General features: G+C 32.6%; 1 protein-coding gene across 4 annotated transcripts in view; it reads right to left on the bottom strand.

Moving 5' to 3' along the window:
- LOC106876994 (rho family-interacting cell polarization regulator 2) overlaps positions 1-15,555 on the bottom strand; it is a 195,091-nt gene that overhangs the window by 128,737 nt on the left and 50,799 nt on the right. For 2 of the 4 annotated variants that reach the window (XM_052971867.1, XM_052971868.1), the window contains exon 2: positions 8,740-8,811. The exons of the other annotated variants lie outside the window; for them this stretch is intronic. The gene's annotated coding sequence lies outside the window, so the exon portion shown is untranslated. The remainder of the gene's footprint in view (positions 1-8,739; positions 8,812-15,555) is intronic. 4 annotated transcript variants of the gene reach the window in all.

Raw genomic sequence — 15,555 nt, 5'->3', positions numbered from 1 at the left:
ACAGCTAAAAAAAAAAAAAGTAGAACTTTGACATCTTCAACACCTCCACTACCACCAAGCACACCACAGTACCATAACTATTGTAGTGACCAGCAATAGCAACAGCAGATATCAACAGCAGCAATAATGATGCTAGTGTTGACAACATGAATGTCAATAGCAACAGAATCCTTAAAAGAAGATCATTTGTAAATATAACAGAGTCCTTACTCAGGTAAGCAAAGGACTAAATGTCAGAAGTATGGGAGGAATATCAGGGGGGGGGGGAGAAGTGGAGCTATTTAAAGAGGAGACAAGTGTTTTGCTAAGAAACTCCAAATAATGCAGTATTCATGGCACCTCAGTTGGTATGGGGCACTATATGACAAAAGAAAAGGAAGATACTAAAATATTGTGTGGCTCATCTGTCATAGTGAAGAGGAAGTGAATTCTTCTAGCACAATGTATATGTTAGATGAATTCACCTTTTTTCTGCCATTCATGGGATAGGTGAAAGCCAAAGGTCATACTACCGATAATCAGAGTTGAACCTGGAGTAGCTAGTAATTGTAGTAGAGGAGTATGACATGATCTGCACCTCATACACCTACAAGGCAAATTGGTCAAGGATAATCCTGCAAGCACTGATATTAACAACTGGCATGGAACTGACCCATTTGCTTTAAAACTGAGAATTTGGTTTGCATTTAAAGTGAAGAAAATGAAGCTCAAATGCTACAACTGTAGGAGCATGAACCACCTGAGTGTTTTTAACCCAGTTGCAAAGAAAAAAAATTGCCTTTTCCTGAGCTGTCAGCATTCATCAGACAAAAACAGAAGCCAAAATAACAGAAGCAGCAATATACTGCAATCAGCAATGGTAAAAAAACAGCTAAACTACTAAGTTATAGGGACATAAACACATGAACACTGGTTGTCAAGCAGTGGTGGGGAGACAAACACACACACACAGATATATATATATGTGTGCATATATATATATTATATACACACACACACACACACACACACACACACACACACACACACACACACACACACACACAATGGGCTTCTTTCAGTTTCTGTCGACCAAATCCACTCACAGGGTCTTGGTTGGTGCAAAGCTTATAAAAGACATGCCCAAGATGACACACAGTGGGACTGAACACAGAACCATGTAGTTGGGAAACAAGCTTCTTACCACAAAGCCACGCCTGTGCCTTGATGACAAAAAACTATCATGCAAGTTGAAGGCCAGCAGCTTTCACAAAAGCATGAACCCACAAGCCATCTCATTTACCACCACCACCAAAACAATAACATCAATAACAAAAAGAATTAAAACCCACAAACACAACAGCAGCCACAGTAAAATCAACTAAGGAGACAACAGCAACAGTAAGGAATGAACATCACAACATTCCACTTTCCTTTTCTTAAAAATCAACATGAGTTTATACAAAGGAAACCATACTATTAAGACAGAGAGGGTGTAGAAGGCTGATAAAGAAAATAAGAAGCTTGGAAACTGAAGGATTAAGTTTAATGTATAAACACATAAAAAGGAAAGGATTTCCTTGTGATGATGATTAATGGAATAATGTAATGTCCATAATGTTTGATGACACATTGAATAAGGGAACTACAGTGTGGTTAACAGGCAGAAAGATGAGCTACATTAGATTGCATCAAATTGAAATGGGTTGACACTAATCAATTTTGAAGAGGGAAATCTTTTGCGTAACAGATATGGTTAAAACAGTTTAATACTGGTTTCAGCCCCTCTCATGATACAGAAATCGAACATGAAACTAATCCACAATGATCATAGTAGAACATAACCAGTTAGGTTTATTGTGTGATTATCAGAATGCTACATCAATATTTCTTTGATTAGGTGTTGGAAGTAAACATTTGACATTGCATGTTATTATAATGAAATGAATTTATAGTGAGCAACTTAGTTAAAACAGATTCCAATATACTCATGTTCCAACAACAAAAGCAGTACAGTTCTATATTTAAGAGATGAAGAATTATGTACATTATTTACATTTGACAGATATTTGTCCTCATCTTGTTTGTTAATACGTTTCAGCTGATATACCCTCCAGAATTCATCAGGTGTCTTGAGGAAATTTCAAACCTGTGTTCTCATTCCTAAGGTATTTTTCGATGTTATTATTATCATCATCATTATTATTATCAATTATTATTATTCAGGTCACTGCCTGAATAATAATAATAATAATTAATAACATTGAAAAATACCTTAGGAATGAGAACCCAGGTTTGAAATTTCCCCAAGACACCTGATGAAGGCTGGAGGGTATATCAGCCGAAACGTGTTAACAACAAACAATAGGAGGACAAATATCCGTCAAATGTAAATAATGAACAAAAGCAGTAGTTTATACTTTTGAGTCAAGAATACCATATTCTGTATACAACAGGTGTAATAGTAGTACTAGATAACAGCAGCACCAGTGGAAGTAGTCTGTCAGATCTAACTTATGAGAAATTCTGAAAGAATTAATTGCATTCAAAATCTTCAATGTTAGCCTGTTTGGAATTGTTTATAACTTGTGCTAATATTTTCTAATTCTTTTGATCATGAAGAAATAGATGAATCAACACAAAATATTAAGCTATATTTGTTGACATGAAAGCAATTTTATGTAAACTTTATGGTGGTGGGTTTTATGTCCCTGTAACTTAGCAGTTCGACAAAAGAGACTAATAGTATATGTACCAGTACTTTAAAAATAAGTACTGGGGTTGAGTCATTTGACTAAAATTCTTCACGGCAGTGTCCCAGCATGGTCACAGTTAAATGACTGACGACAGATAAAAGATTAGTCAGTTAACTGACTAATACACCAGGTTTTAGATGATAAAAATACAAGTAACTGAGCTGCTATATGTTAGTAATTATTTCAAGCATAAGTACATTATATCAAAGCCCAGTGTTAGACTAAGACTTATTTTATTGATACTGGAAAGATGAAAGGCAAAGATGAAAGGCAACTTGGAGACTTGAACCCAAAAACAATAAAGAGGTGAAATTAAATAATGGCTTCAAATTTTGGTACATGGCCATCAAGTTCTTGGAGCAGGAGAATACTTGATTACATTGACCCTTAAACCTTGAAAGGTTGAAAGGCAAAGTCAACTTCAGTGGAATTTGAACTCAAAATGTTTCTGAAAGAAATGCCATTAAGCATTTTGTCCAACACACTTACAAATTTGCCAGCTTGCCAAGACTAAATAACACTGCCACTCTACCACTCTTGCTTTTGATATTGGTTTCAGATATTGGCGCAAGGTCAGCAATTTTGGGGGAAAGGGGGAAAGTTGATTACATTGACTCCAGTGCACAACTGGTACTTATTTAATCAAACTCCGAAAGGATGAAAGGCAAAGTTGACCTTGGCGTAAGGACAAACAAAATATTGCTAAGCATTTTGCCGGTGTGCTAATGATTCTGCCAGCTCACCACCGTAACCTTTGCTTTTAATATTAAAATCTAACTAGATTATATAAACAGAAAAAACAAAATGCTAATAGTTTTTTGTTCTTTTTTTCTCTCAGGGACTCATATGAATATAAATATCAAAATACAACTGAAGTTTAGATTGCATTTTTTTTCCAGTAGAGTAGATGAAGTAGCACCCGACATCAGGGTGGGCATGAATTTTCTTAAACAGAGTTGAGAATGTGCATAAAACAGATGTACAAAACAAATAAAAAGACCTCACACGCATGTTCAATTCACTTTCTCATTTACTACTAAACAAATCTTTAAAAACTGTAAACAAATATCAAGTGAAATTTTACAAAAGCTGTTGCATCATCATGAAAAAAGATTTGTGTCAATCAATTCAGGACTTTCTTTAAATCTGCCAATTTTTCAATTGTGACACTGTGAGGTGTAACAAAATACATTATTACAAAAGAAATTATCCACAATGCGTTAAATAACAAAATTAAGGAACCATTATCAAAATATAAATAGATGTAGAATATTAATATTATTATCTGAAATTCACCAATATAATTAGTAATATGAAATTTAATATAGCAATAATATAATTATTTGAAATTTTTACAATGTTTCCAATAAATTCAAATAGTAGAAATAAGAAGAAAATATCAAAGTTTATAGATTATTGCACACAAATATGAGAGAAAAAGTTGACAGAAATATGAAATTTGAGCCAAGGTGAAAATTTAGATATAAAAGATCAAACAGTCATAGAAATGTTAGCTACCTTAGATCAGGAGGGAGTCAAAACTAAATAAAGTAGAAATATTGGGGGTGATTCTTCTTTTCTCTCTCTCTCTCTCTCTCTGAATGGTTGATAGGTCGTGGAAGACCTCTCATATTAATGCCTCAACTAAATAGTAGGTAACAAAAACACCATCCAACAAAATCAAAGATAGCAGATGTGGGCAGACAGAGCAATCTGCTGCACAGTACAGAACAGTAAGAAGTGAACAAAAAAAAAAGCCAGAATTAGACAAGACTAGACTTTGAAATATAGAGTGAACCATGGTGATATGCTTTAACAATAATATATAATAAATTGCCATGTAACAAAGGGTTACACAATATTGATTTTTTTTTTAAATCTGCACACTGGACTTTTGTGACAGGCTTTTATTGATATTGAGTGTGTATGAAAGTATGCATTTGTTTATAAACAGATAAGACACATGCATAGCTGTTTAGGTGCAGGCATAACAGTGTGGGTACAGGTGTGGATGTGTGGGTGAAAAACTTGTTTCCCAACCATGTGGTAGGTTCAGTCATATTATGCAGTACTTTGGTCAAGGGTCTCCTACTATAGAATTGGGTCAGCAAAAGCACTGAATAGATTTGGTTAGCGGAAACTGAAAGAAACCTCCTGTATACATGTACATATGCATGTATGAGTTTGGTGGCTGTAAATAAGCATCACTGTTATGCAAGAGATTATGTTTCAAGTCTTCTTTGGAGAACATGCCTGGCCAAGCAAACATCTTCACCTGTTTCCAAGTAAGGAAAATTACCTCATTTGGAAACAGGTGAAGGTTGGCAAAAATAAGGGCATCCACCCATAGAAAATTTGCCTCAACAAATTCCATGTTGTCTGGGCAAGCATGGAAAAACAGACATTAAAACAATGACAATAACTCGCAAAATTACCATGCATTTGTAAATAGCACCCAACAGTCAGTGTTAGGTTATATCTGAAGTTTAATAATTTCACCAATTTGACCAGAAAATTGTTGTTTGGACAAAAAGGCTAAGAACATGCAGTTTGTCTAGGATTATTCTGATTGATAAATGCATTCAAAATCTAAGCAAAATGATCCAAATAGAATCTCACAAGCCTAAACATATTGAAACCTTATTTTAGTAGGGTTCTGGGAGCTCCTACGAGGTGGGGCAGACAGGACAGACGTTTTTGAAATGGCTATTACTCAGCCCCAGGGAGAGGGACATATGTCCAACAGGTACCATTCGGTCCATGGCGTCTTAGCATGTTTTTTTTTTCTTTTCAGGTGAAGCCATAGCACTGTGGACAATAGAACATCGCATGTTTGCCTATGACAGTTGCGTGAAGAATAACGAGTCTGTCACAGCAGTTCTCCGTGAGTTTCAGTGCCACTTCAACATTCATTGAAATCAGGCTGTTCCCACCCATAACACAATCTTATGTTGGGTGAATGCACTTCATACATGAGGTAGACTAATGATCTGCAGACTGGTAGGGACACCATGAATGGTACAGACCCCAGAATGCCTTCACAAATGCATCAATGAAAATGGACACCACATAATGGATGTTGTTTTCAACACTTGATTTTGACAAAAGCTAATTCAATATGAACACATTGATGTCAATAAAATTTGTTTGCAGCTAAAATTAATGATTTTTTTAAAAACCCCACCCTACATAAGCCAATGGCCTAGTTTTCAGATGAATTGGTCAAAGACTTAGAGAGGATATTTCAACCTTAGAAGCAAAACCTGAAGTAGAATCTAGAGACTTCAAAGTAACTTAGCATCAACTACAGTTTACTAAATTTTAGTTAACAACAAAACTGCTTAATATGCAGAAAAGAAGTAGGTAGGAATTCCATAATGTGTATTCTTTATAAACTATGAATGTATAGTAGTTAACAGTAAGAATACATGAATGATAAATAAGGTCAAATGCTTAGAAGGCATCAAATGCTTGAAAGACTCCACAGAAGTGGTTGAATGGTATTATCACCTAAGTGACCTAATTAGCAGTGGAGATGGGTGTTCCAAAAGCATAACTACCAAAGTTACAGGATGGAAAAAGTTCAGGGAGCTTGTTACTTTTGCTATAATAGATTTTCTATTTCTGAGAGGATAAGAGATTGTATGGTACACATGTATGAAGTGCAATGCTGCATCATAGCAAGATATGAATGCAGAGGAATTTGCAAAGGTTAAAAGAAATGAAATAAGCATGCTCTGCTAGATATGTAATGTTAATGTGCATGAATGACAGAGCACAAATGAACTGAACAAAAATCTGTCTATAAGAATCATTTAATTACTTGACCAAACCACTAATCTATAAATTTGTGCATATATCTAACTACATAAAATGACAACTATAAGTATACACCATTTTATCTTATTTCCCAAACTTAACACCTTTCGATAAAGCAATCATGTCCCAATATCCCATTTACCTTCTCTAAAACTTTATCTTCTTATTTTTCTTCTTCTCCTTTTTAGTAATTACACCTTCGTTTTTCTCATTATATCGCTCCAAATCATTAGATTTACACTGTGGCAAGCCTAGCAGAAACCTATTATCTACTAGCTGAAGCAAATAATGTAAGAAAAAATGATTAGCTAATCTAAAAGGAATTATCCAGCAAATTAGAATATACTGACATTTCAAGCAGAGCTTAACTCTTTACCTGCACTAGTAGGAAATGCTGCTTCATTTGACTGTATTACAAGCCAAATACATTAGCAGTCCCAACCAAATAACATCCTATTAATATGAAATAAAAATGAAACTAAACTGATCACAATGCAATCTAACATGGTAGAACAGCTGCCAGAAAGTTTTGTTGCAATAAAGAACACTTCCTGATTTCAAATTAAAAGTAAGATGCCAAGTGACTGATGAATGAAATCATGATTATATTTTGGTTCTGATCAGTAAAAAAAAAATAAAATAAAAAGGTAGCTGTCAAACAGAGTCTTTGAGAAAGCAGTATGCTATTATAAACCCACTTTGTTTCTACACGAACTGTGAATGCTAAAAGCGTCTACTACATAATAAATCTAGTCTGTCAGGAATCTTTACATATAAACATTTAAGATCAATGATGTTTAAACAAATTACTACAAAATAAAGTAAAATTGCTCATAGTACTTTTCAAAGAGGTTTAGAAACTAAACTTTTTTGAACAAAATTTTTTTATTTTGATTAATGTTAAAGTTTAAAATAGAAAGCAATATGGTGAGAATTGTAGAACAACCAGTAAGCTCCAAGCCAGTTGAGTTCAGTACATGATTTCAACATGAAAGCTATTTCACTTCACTTAGACTCCTTGTGCCTTTTGGAAAGAAACAAAAGTCACATTCGTTTTACAATTAAATAGAGCCTTGTAAGTGTCAACAGAAACTACTTAAAGAAAGACTATATTCATCAACAATGTAAATTACAGATGGTCCAAGATGTATACACATTAGTGAAACAAACAAAACAGTATGGACAGTGGAAGTATTAGTTGGTAAATAACAGTATTAACTATATGCAAAGAGAGAGAAAGAGTAGACGTGAATATGTGTTTCTATATAGGGATGTATCTCCGTGAGACACTCTTAAGCTTATAGTGTTCAATAAACTGAACAACCTATAAATTAAATCATAGTGTAAGTGGCTGAGTATTCCACAGATATTTGCACAGTTAAATTACTCTTAAATTGTACCCAGGGAATTACTAATATAGTCAGATAAACATCAACATGGTTTCCATCTACTACATTTCCATAAGGTTTGGGTAATAAACTGCAGTTATGGTAGAAAGCACTTATCCAAGGTGAAGCAGCACAGTAGGATTGAAACTGCGAAACCATAATTGTGAAGCAAACTTATTAAACATTTAGCTTTGACTGCTCTGCAAGAAGACAAATACACTGCTTAAGAACAATGCAATATCAACCAATAGGAGAGCCACTATTTGGTCATTTGACCAACAGCAAACAGCCATCAAATCTTCCTTGAATAGCACTCAACCCTCTGCTTTTGATTATGAGTTTTCTCAATCAGTAAATTATTTTAACACTTAATGCTTTGAATTTTCATAATTTTAGTATACACTTAAGCCTAACATTTCCATCTTTATTTATTTATTCCTTTATTTTTTTGTTCAAGTATTTATTCCATTTTAGTGCAGATTCCAGTTGTTTTTGCATTGATGTGACTGAGATGTTACTCGACTCACTGCATCACTCCATTTGACATGAGAGGCATGTTGCTGTTAGCTGGGGTCTGAAAGACCTGTTGACTGTTACAAAGAGGCAAGTGATAGGAGGCTGAATTGAATTCAGAAAGCAAAGAGTTAGAATAGATATATACCACAAGGTAATTCGTCCAGAATATTATTAAACATACTTAGCAAAGCAGCACAAAATCAGTGCTATTGAGAACTTTTCCTAAATTTTCTTTTTAAGAATACCATAAAGTTTAAATCTTTAAGAGACAACCTACTTACCTCTACTACAGCACTTGAAAAAGTTTCTTTACATGTTTTAGTATTGTAAAAGTCCGTTTATAAGATTTATTACTGAAAAGAAATGAGTTCAACTTTTATTAGGTGTTATAAAATTTAAGATATTTTAAATATAACATTCATTTAATTTTTATTCTGTTAATTTGAAAATTTATGATTTTTAACAGTTATCTCTCTATATCTTACACCTGTATTTTATAAAAATTAACTAAAATAAGATTGATTTCCTGTAATAGCTGCTTAATATTAATTGTTCTTCAAACAATGTCAAGGCATGATTTCAACTGAAGACTACAAGCTTCTGGAACACATTTCAATTATAAAATACTCCAGTTGCTTGTAGTTGTAAACTTCTCTTCTTTGAGATACCTATTTACAACTAGATAGGCCAGATCACTGAGCGTTGATATTACCATAGACACACAAGCTAAGAGAAGAGTTACAAATTATACTGACACAACCAATTGCACACTCTCAGTGACTACCAACCCAAACTGAATATATTAAACTCTCACCACAGTTTATTAGTAGTTAGTTTAATCATCTACTAAAAGCAGGTCAAATTGTCACTTTTCAAATTATATAGCTATAGTCATCAATTAACAATGACCATAATTGCTAATTATGATAATTAAGTAAAAGACAAAAGAAAGTTTGCATACAAAAGCAAACAGAGTAATACAATAGAACAAAACATACAATATCAAGAGATTACTGGAAAACTACAAACAGAAATCTCAAATATAAACACTAAAAAACAAAATGACAGTTTCAGTAGCTTTTACTTTTTTTGTCTTCTATGCTATGCTCTTTATTTATGTAACAATATTTAGAGAGGATTTTACCTAAATATCTCATGACAAGACAGTCTGAATAGCAGAAGGAAAATAACAATTAGATGGACATATTGTTATTAAATTATGAAGATAACTGGAAAAAAAAAGTGAAGCAGTATATTTGACACCTGACCAAAGCTCTGAATGTTTCAGTCAGTGTAGTAACAAGCAAAGAAATAAACCAAAGTATATTGGTACAATCTATCAAAAAATGTCCAAGTCAGTTCTTCCAATTCTTAACATTCTAAGTTTAAATCCTGCCTTTCAGCCTTCAATAGTCAATAAAACAAAATACCAATCAAGTATGGGCCATCTAGTCATTTTGTTAACATGGTACTAAAATGAGAATACTATTAATTTTTTTCCCCAAAAAAATACTGCAGTCTAAAGATATTTCAAGAGGCATTAATTATTTTTGACTAAGCAAGACAGTTATAGGCAGAGTTAAAATTGTACTAGCATAGTAAGTTATATCCTCAGATACAACAGAAATTTAGAATTTAACAGAATTACAGTGAAAGAATCATGTAAACTTGTCTCTTTTTTGCATGATATCAATTGTCTTTTATTTACCCAGGACATGGATACAAACAACAAAATGAGCTGGGAGAAATAGCTTAAATGGGTTGATGGCATGAATTTGGATAATTAAGTTCAAAAGGTGATATACTGAATGTTATACACAAAAAAATGTGTAATCAAGATTTCCCTCTCACTGAACAAAACAATCATTTTTCCTCAGTAGAAAGAAAAAACCTGGTAGCAATTGTTAGAGATGCTTCAAGAAAATGGGGGAATAATTTTAAGTAATCAGGAATTAATATCTCAAAGTTAATTTTCATAAAGAAAGAAAATTTTATCTGCATTTGAAGAAAAGGGACAACTATGAAAATGCTTTAGTCTGCAGGATTAATAAGCACTGTAAAGTCTAACCAAACCTACAAAGTATGTTAGCTAACTTACATTTTTGCAAACAGGAAAAGAATTACAATAATATTGGAGCCAGCATAATTTTCATAATTAAAAATATAAATATACCACTGGGCCAATGATATGCTACTGAGGACTTTTAGACTGAAAGACCTCCATAGTTGTTCCTTGTTTGCAAATAAAGAACAGACCTTTCCTTCTAATAAAAATACACATTAACTTTGAGAGGTAAATCCTAATTTCTTGAAATTATCTCTCCTTTTCTTTGAGTGTCTCTACAGTTGCCACTAGGTTTAGGTTTTCTTTCTCTAGATAATTTCAATTAAGAATTTTTTTGCCTATATCAATCAATACATCACCTTTTAGCTCAAGTACTTGTTATAGCTAATTCACATTTAATGTTAATTTTGAAATACAATCAGTTTTACATCTCACTTTGCCTACATCTTCCAATAAGCATTAACATGCAACAATTCAAGTTAAACTTTAATTAAACTACACTCAACCAGCCCACACTAGTTTTAGATCTGATTTCTTTAACAAAACATACTAGTTCAATTATTTACACAAATATAATGCAAAGTAGGATTGAAGAAAACTCTTTAGGTCTTGTCAGAGCTAACTTTTCTAGTACCAGTAGCATGATAAAATGAATCTTGTCCACACTGTAAAGTAGTTTGTGATAACATGGCCATAGAACTATAAAAACACACCAAAACAGAATGAGCTGATGAGACAGATGCAACAAGCCTCAGTACAGACAACCTATCTAGAACAATAAATCTGAATAAAAGCTGCTATTACTTCATCACTGAAATTCAGTAAAGCTGGTCACCTTTAAGGGAATTTTGAATTAATAAAAGGGATTTTAAGAAATAAACTCAAGCAATTATTTATTGCATAAATAAATATTCATCTCTTCTTTTTCATGATGTCTTTTTTTTTAATTAACCTACTTTTTTTGTCATGGTACAAAGGGCATAGCCAATTTAATCAATACTAATACTTATTTTATCAACCCTGAATCAAAGAAAGATAAAAATTTCTCTGATGGGGCCTGAAATTGGAAAAACATCATGTAACTAAATACCAAAGATATTCATTCTGATATTCTACTGATTCTGCTATTTGATATCCAAATAATAATTTCTAACTTAAACTAAAAGTCACAAATCTTAGGGTACCAACCAGTTGATTATATCACACCAAATAGTGCACTTGTACTTTTATTTTATCAATCCCAGAAGAATGAAAGGCAAAGCTCAACCCCGGTGGAGTTTGAACTCAGTTCAAATTGTAGAATTAGTGAAAGACCAGTTCTCACATCCATTGCCAACAATTGTTTCTAACATTAATAATAATAATTCTTTCTATTAAAGGCACAAGGCCTGAAATCTTATGTGGAGATGACTAGTCAATTACTTTGACTCCAGTACTCAACTGATACTTATTTTATTAACCTGAATTATTCTTTCCAAATTTTGGCACAAGGCCAGAAAATTAGATAGGAGGAGGCAAGTCAATTACATTGATCCCAGTACATAACTGGAATTTAATTTTATTGATCCTAAAAGGATAAAGGGCAGCCAACTTTGGTGGGATTTGAACTCAGAATGTAAAGAAACAGAAGAAATACCACTAAGCATTTTGTTAGCTTGCCACCCTAATTATAATTCATTCTAATTTTGGCACAAGGCCAGTAATTTTCAGAAGAGAGGACAAATCAATTACACTGGCTCCATTACTTGACTGGTACTTATTTTATATTCCCAAAAGGGTGAAAAGTCAACCTCAATGGAATTTGAACTCAGAATGTAAACAGCCAGAAGAAATGTCACTAAGCATCTTCTCTGAAGCACTAATGACTCTGCCAGCTCACCACCTCTTAATAATAAGAAGAATCTCACCACAAAAATAATCATCAAATCTGAAAAAACTTTAAAGAGGTATTCCAAACCATGCCTTGAACTCATTGACTAGATTAATGTGTATTATTCCAACACTGAAAGTATCTATTGAAATAAAGACAACATAAACGTTATACATGATAAACAGCTTCATAAAACAACTTAAAAAAAGAAAATATGTGCTGAGATAAAATCTATAAATATTGAACATCTTTTTTAAGTAATTTCATATTTTACAAATTTTAAAATAATATTTATATTGATCTCTAATGCAAAAAGTAAAGTTAGATATTCTCCACAGCTTAAATTATTGATTCTTGAGAGAGAGAAAGAGAGAGAGAGATGGGGAGATTGCATATGCACATGTATGTGCATACATCTCATTTATGTTTGACAAATAATCAAATTATATATATATAATTCTTGATATAGTTAAAGCCTTTTTCCTTAAACTTCGACGAATTGCAGTTATCTTTATTGAATTTCAAAGTGTAGAAGTGTGAAATAGTGCAACATCAAAATTACATAAATAAAAATAAAATTCCATGAAAGATTTTTTTATTTATTTATTTTTTTATTCAAAGATTTTTGATTATGAAAGTGTTACCTTAGAAACATCTCAATTTTGCTTTTACCTATATATGATAGAGTGTGTATGAATATAGCAATAATGCATAAATAGAGATTAGATTTGTTTTCGTTTTTTGGAGGAGGGTAATTTCATTTGTATATAAAATTGTTTGTTTTACAGTTATATTATCGCTATTTCAATGTCTGCCTTTCCATGCTGTGATAGACTGAGTATGCAATACAATATTTCTCAATACAGCCTCATCTTATCCATAAGGTCAAATGTACAGATATATGTCTTAACTATTTCTACCTACATTTTTGCTTAATCTAACTATAGTTTATTAAGTACCAACACTACTAGTTATTTTATTATAATTTCTTTCACACACCAACAATATAGTCATATCTCCTTCATCCATACATTATTACCCCATCTTAACTCATCTGTGCCTCTAGTAAATCAAAATGCCACATGTATTTTGAACCAATGAGAACCTCTACATCATTGGTTCACAACCATTTTTTGTCTATGGGCCTCTTTGATTCCTCTTTTTCTCTACTGGATCTCCATAGCCATTTGCTGTATACAAAAAATCTGACTGAATTTTTATAATTAAATAATATCAAGAATTGTTTTAAAAAATTGAAATGCTTTGTGTATTATAGAAGTATAACCAATTTATTGAACATAAATTTTAACAAAATCTTATATGGACCCCAGTTGAGAACCATTGCTTTATATGGTCACACTATCTGCCAGAAATAACACCCAAAGCTTTCTCAAATTATACCCTAGTGTATTAAAAGAAAATGAATATATTTGATATGCAATGATATCCAAGAGATGGATTTGATAGACATGGCTACAATTTCTTTAATCATAGGTTTGCTCAGTCAGAGCCGATTTGTAGCTAAACAACATCTGCATTCTTGCACATACAGCATCACCCTTTCTATCTATGCCCCATGTATTTCGACATGAACTTATTTCTATCTACTAGAGAATTAGTAACTATTCAAAATTATACAACTTGGAGAGATATAAGGTGTCAGTATTGTTTAAAAAGAAATTACAATAGTTTAATATGGGACAATTTTTTCAGGTTATGAGGGTTTTTTCAGTAGAATCAGTCTAAATAAGATTATTAAAGCTACATGCTTTTATGTTGAGATTCATATACATTCAAAGACCAATAGGCAATTTTAAAATGTATTTTTCTGGAACTTCTTTAACATGAGCAAAAATCTCAGAAAGGGTTTTAAATGTAGCAGTTAAGTTGGTCACAATGTCAAAGTCAAATACTAATTAAGTATACCCGATTCTGAAGGTTTCTCTGCCAACTATGCTGAAAATATGTTGCCGTTGCTCTTCAGTTATATGACTAATACTAGAAGAACATTCTAACAAACAAAACAGATGACATATATAATGCATCCATACATTACATATTTTCCATTCAATTTCCCAGTTTGTGTACAAGATATGTGAGAAAGTATTTTACAGTTATTACCTCAATATAAATCATTCAATGATAGCCTATGGAGGCACTTTCAACTAAGGGACAACATCTTTCCACGAAACATTAGTCATATTTATTTAATACAAAAAAGTGGATGTGAAAGAGGATGCAATGCAACAGCTGGCAGGAAAAGCACTGAGATGTTTGTTTGCATGATGGAAATATGAGGAACCAACTATAATATGTTGGATCACAAGAATTAGATGTCAACTGGAAATACGCAAAAAGCAATGAAATGTTGAAGTAGAGGCCACAGCTAGTATATAAAAGAAATATTACACAATGGAAAGTGTAAACTTAAAAACCCTTCCAGAGAGCTCAGAAGCCTAATTAGATGGCAAATGGAAAATATCCAGAGATAAGAAAAAATTTCTACATAACATTCAGATTTACAAAATATTTAAAGCTTAATGCATATACATACATGCAAATACATTTATATAAATACATACATACATACATGCACGCACACACACACATATACACAAACATAATATATTGATTCATGATTGAGAGGCCATGCTATGGCTGGTTCAACAAATAGGTCTTGTCAAGCATGACTAGATGCATGTGTGCATGTGTGTGTGTGCGTGCATATGTCTACCTTGTATCAATAATGAATATATGTATATACACATACAATAAATGTGTGCATGTGGATGCACACACATGTATAACGTATTGTGCAGGGAATGTTTTTGGCCATTTTAAGCTGAAGATCCAGGCACTCCCACTCCTGCACATATGACCTTTATTGACACCAGATATCATGTCCAGGCTTGCAACTTTATTATACCAAATGGATAGAGTGTATGAGTTGAAGTGCTATGCCAGCTTTATGGGACATAAAATTATACATCCATATTGCTGAGTTGCATGTTTTTTTTGTTTTACTTTTATTTTTTGGAAACTACATTTGTTAAAAGTCAATAATGGTTTTCCTCAGACATGTGAACAACCATGGTATATACATATGCATTATGTATTATATATATATATATACATATGTATGTATATATATATATATATATA

This window comes from Octopus bimaculoides, chromosome 11 (genome assembly GCF_001194135.2).
Source record: "Octopus bimaculoides isolate UCB-OBI-ISO-001 chromosome 11, ASM119413v2, whole genome shotgun sequence".
Lineage (NCBI taxonomy): Eukaryota > Metazoa > Mollusca > Cephalopoda > Octopoda > Octopodidae > Octopus > Octopus bimaculoides.
The sequence above is the reverse complement of the archived record's forward strand: the minus strand, read 5'-3'. Positions and strand labels throughout refer to the sequence as shown.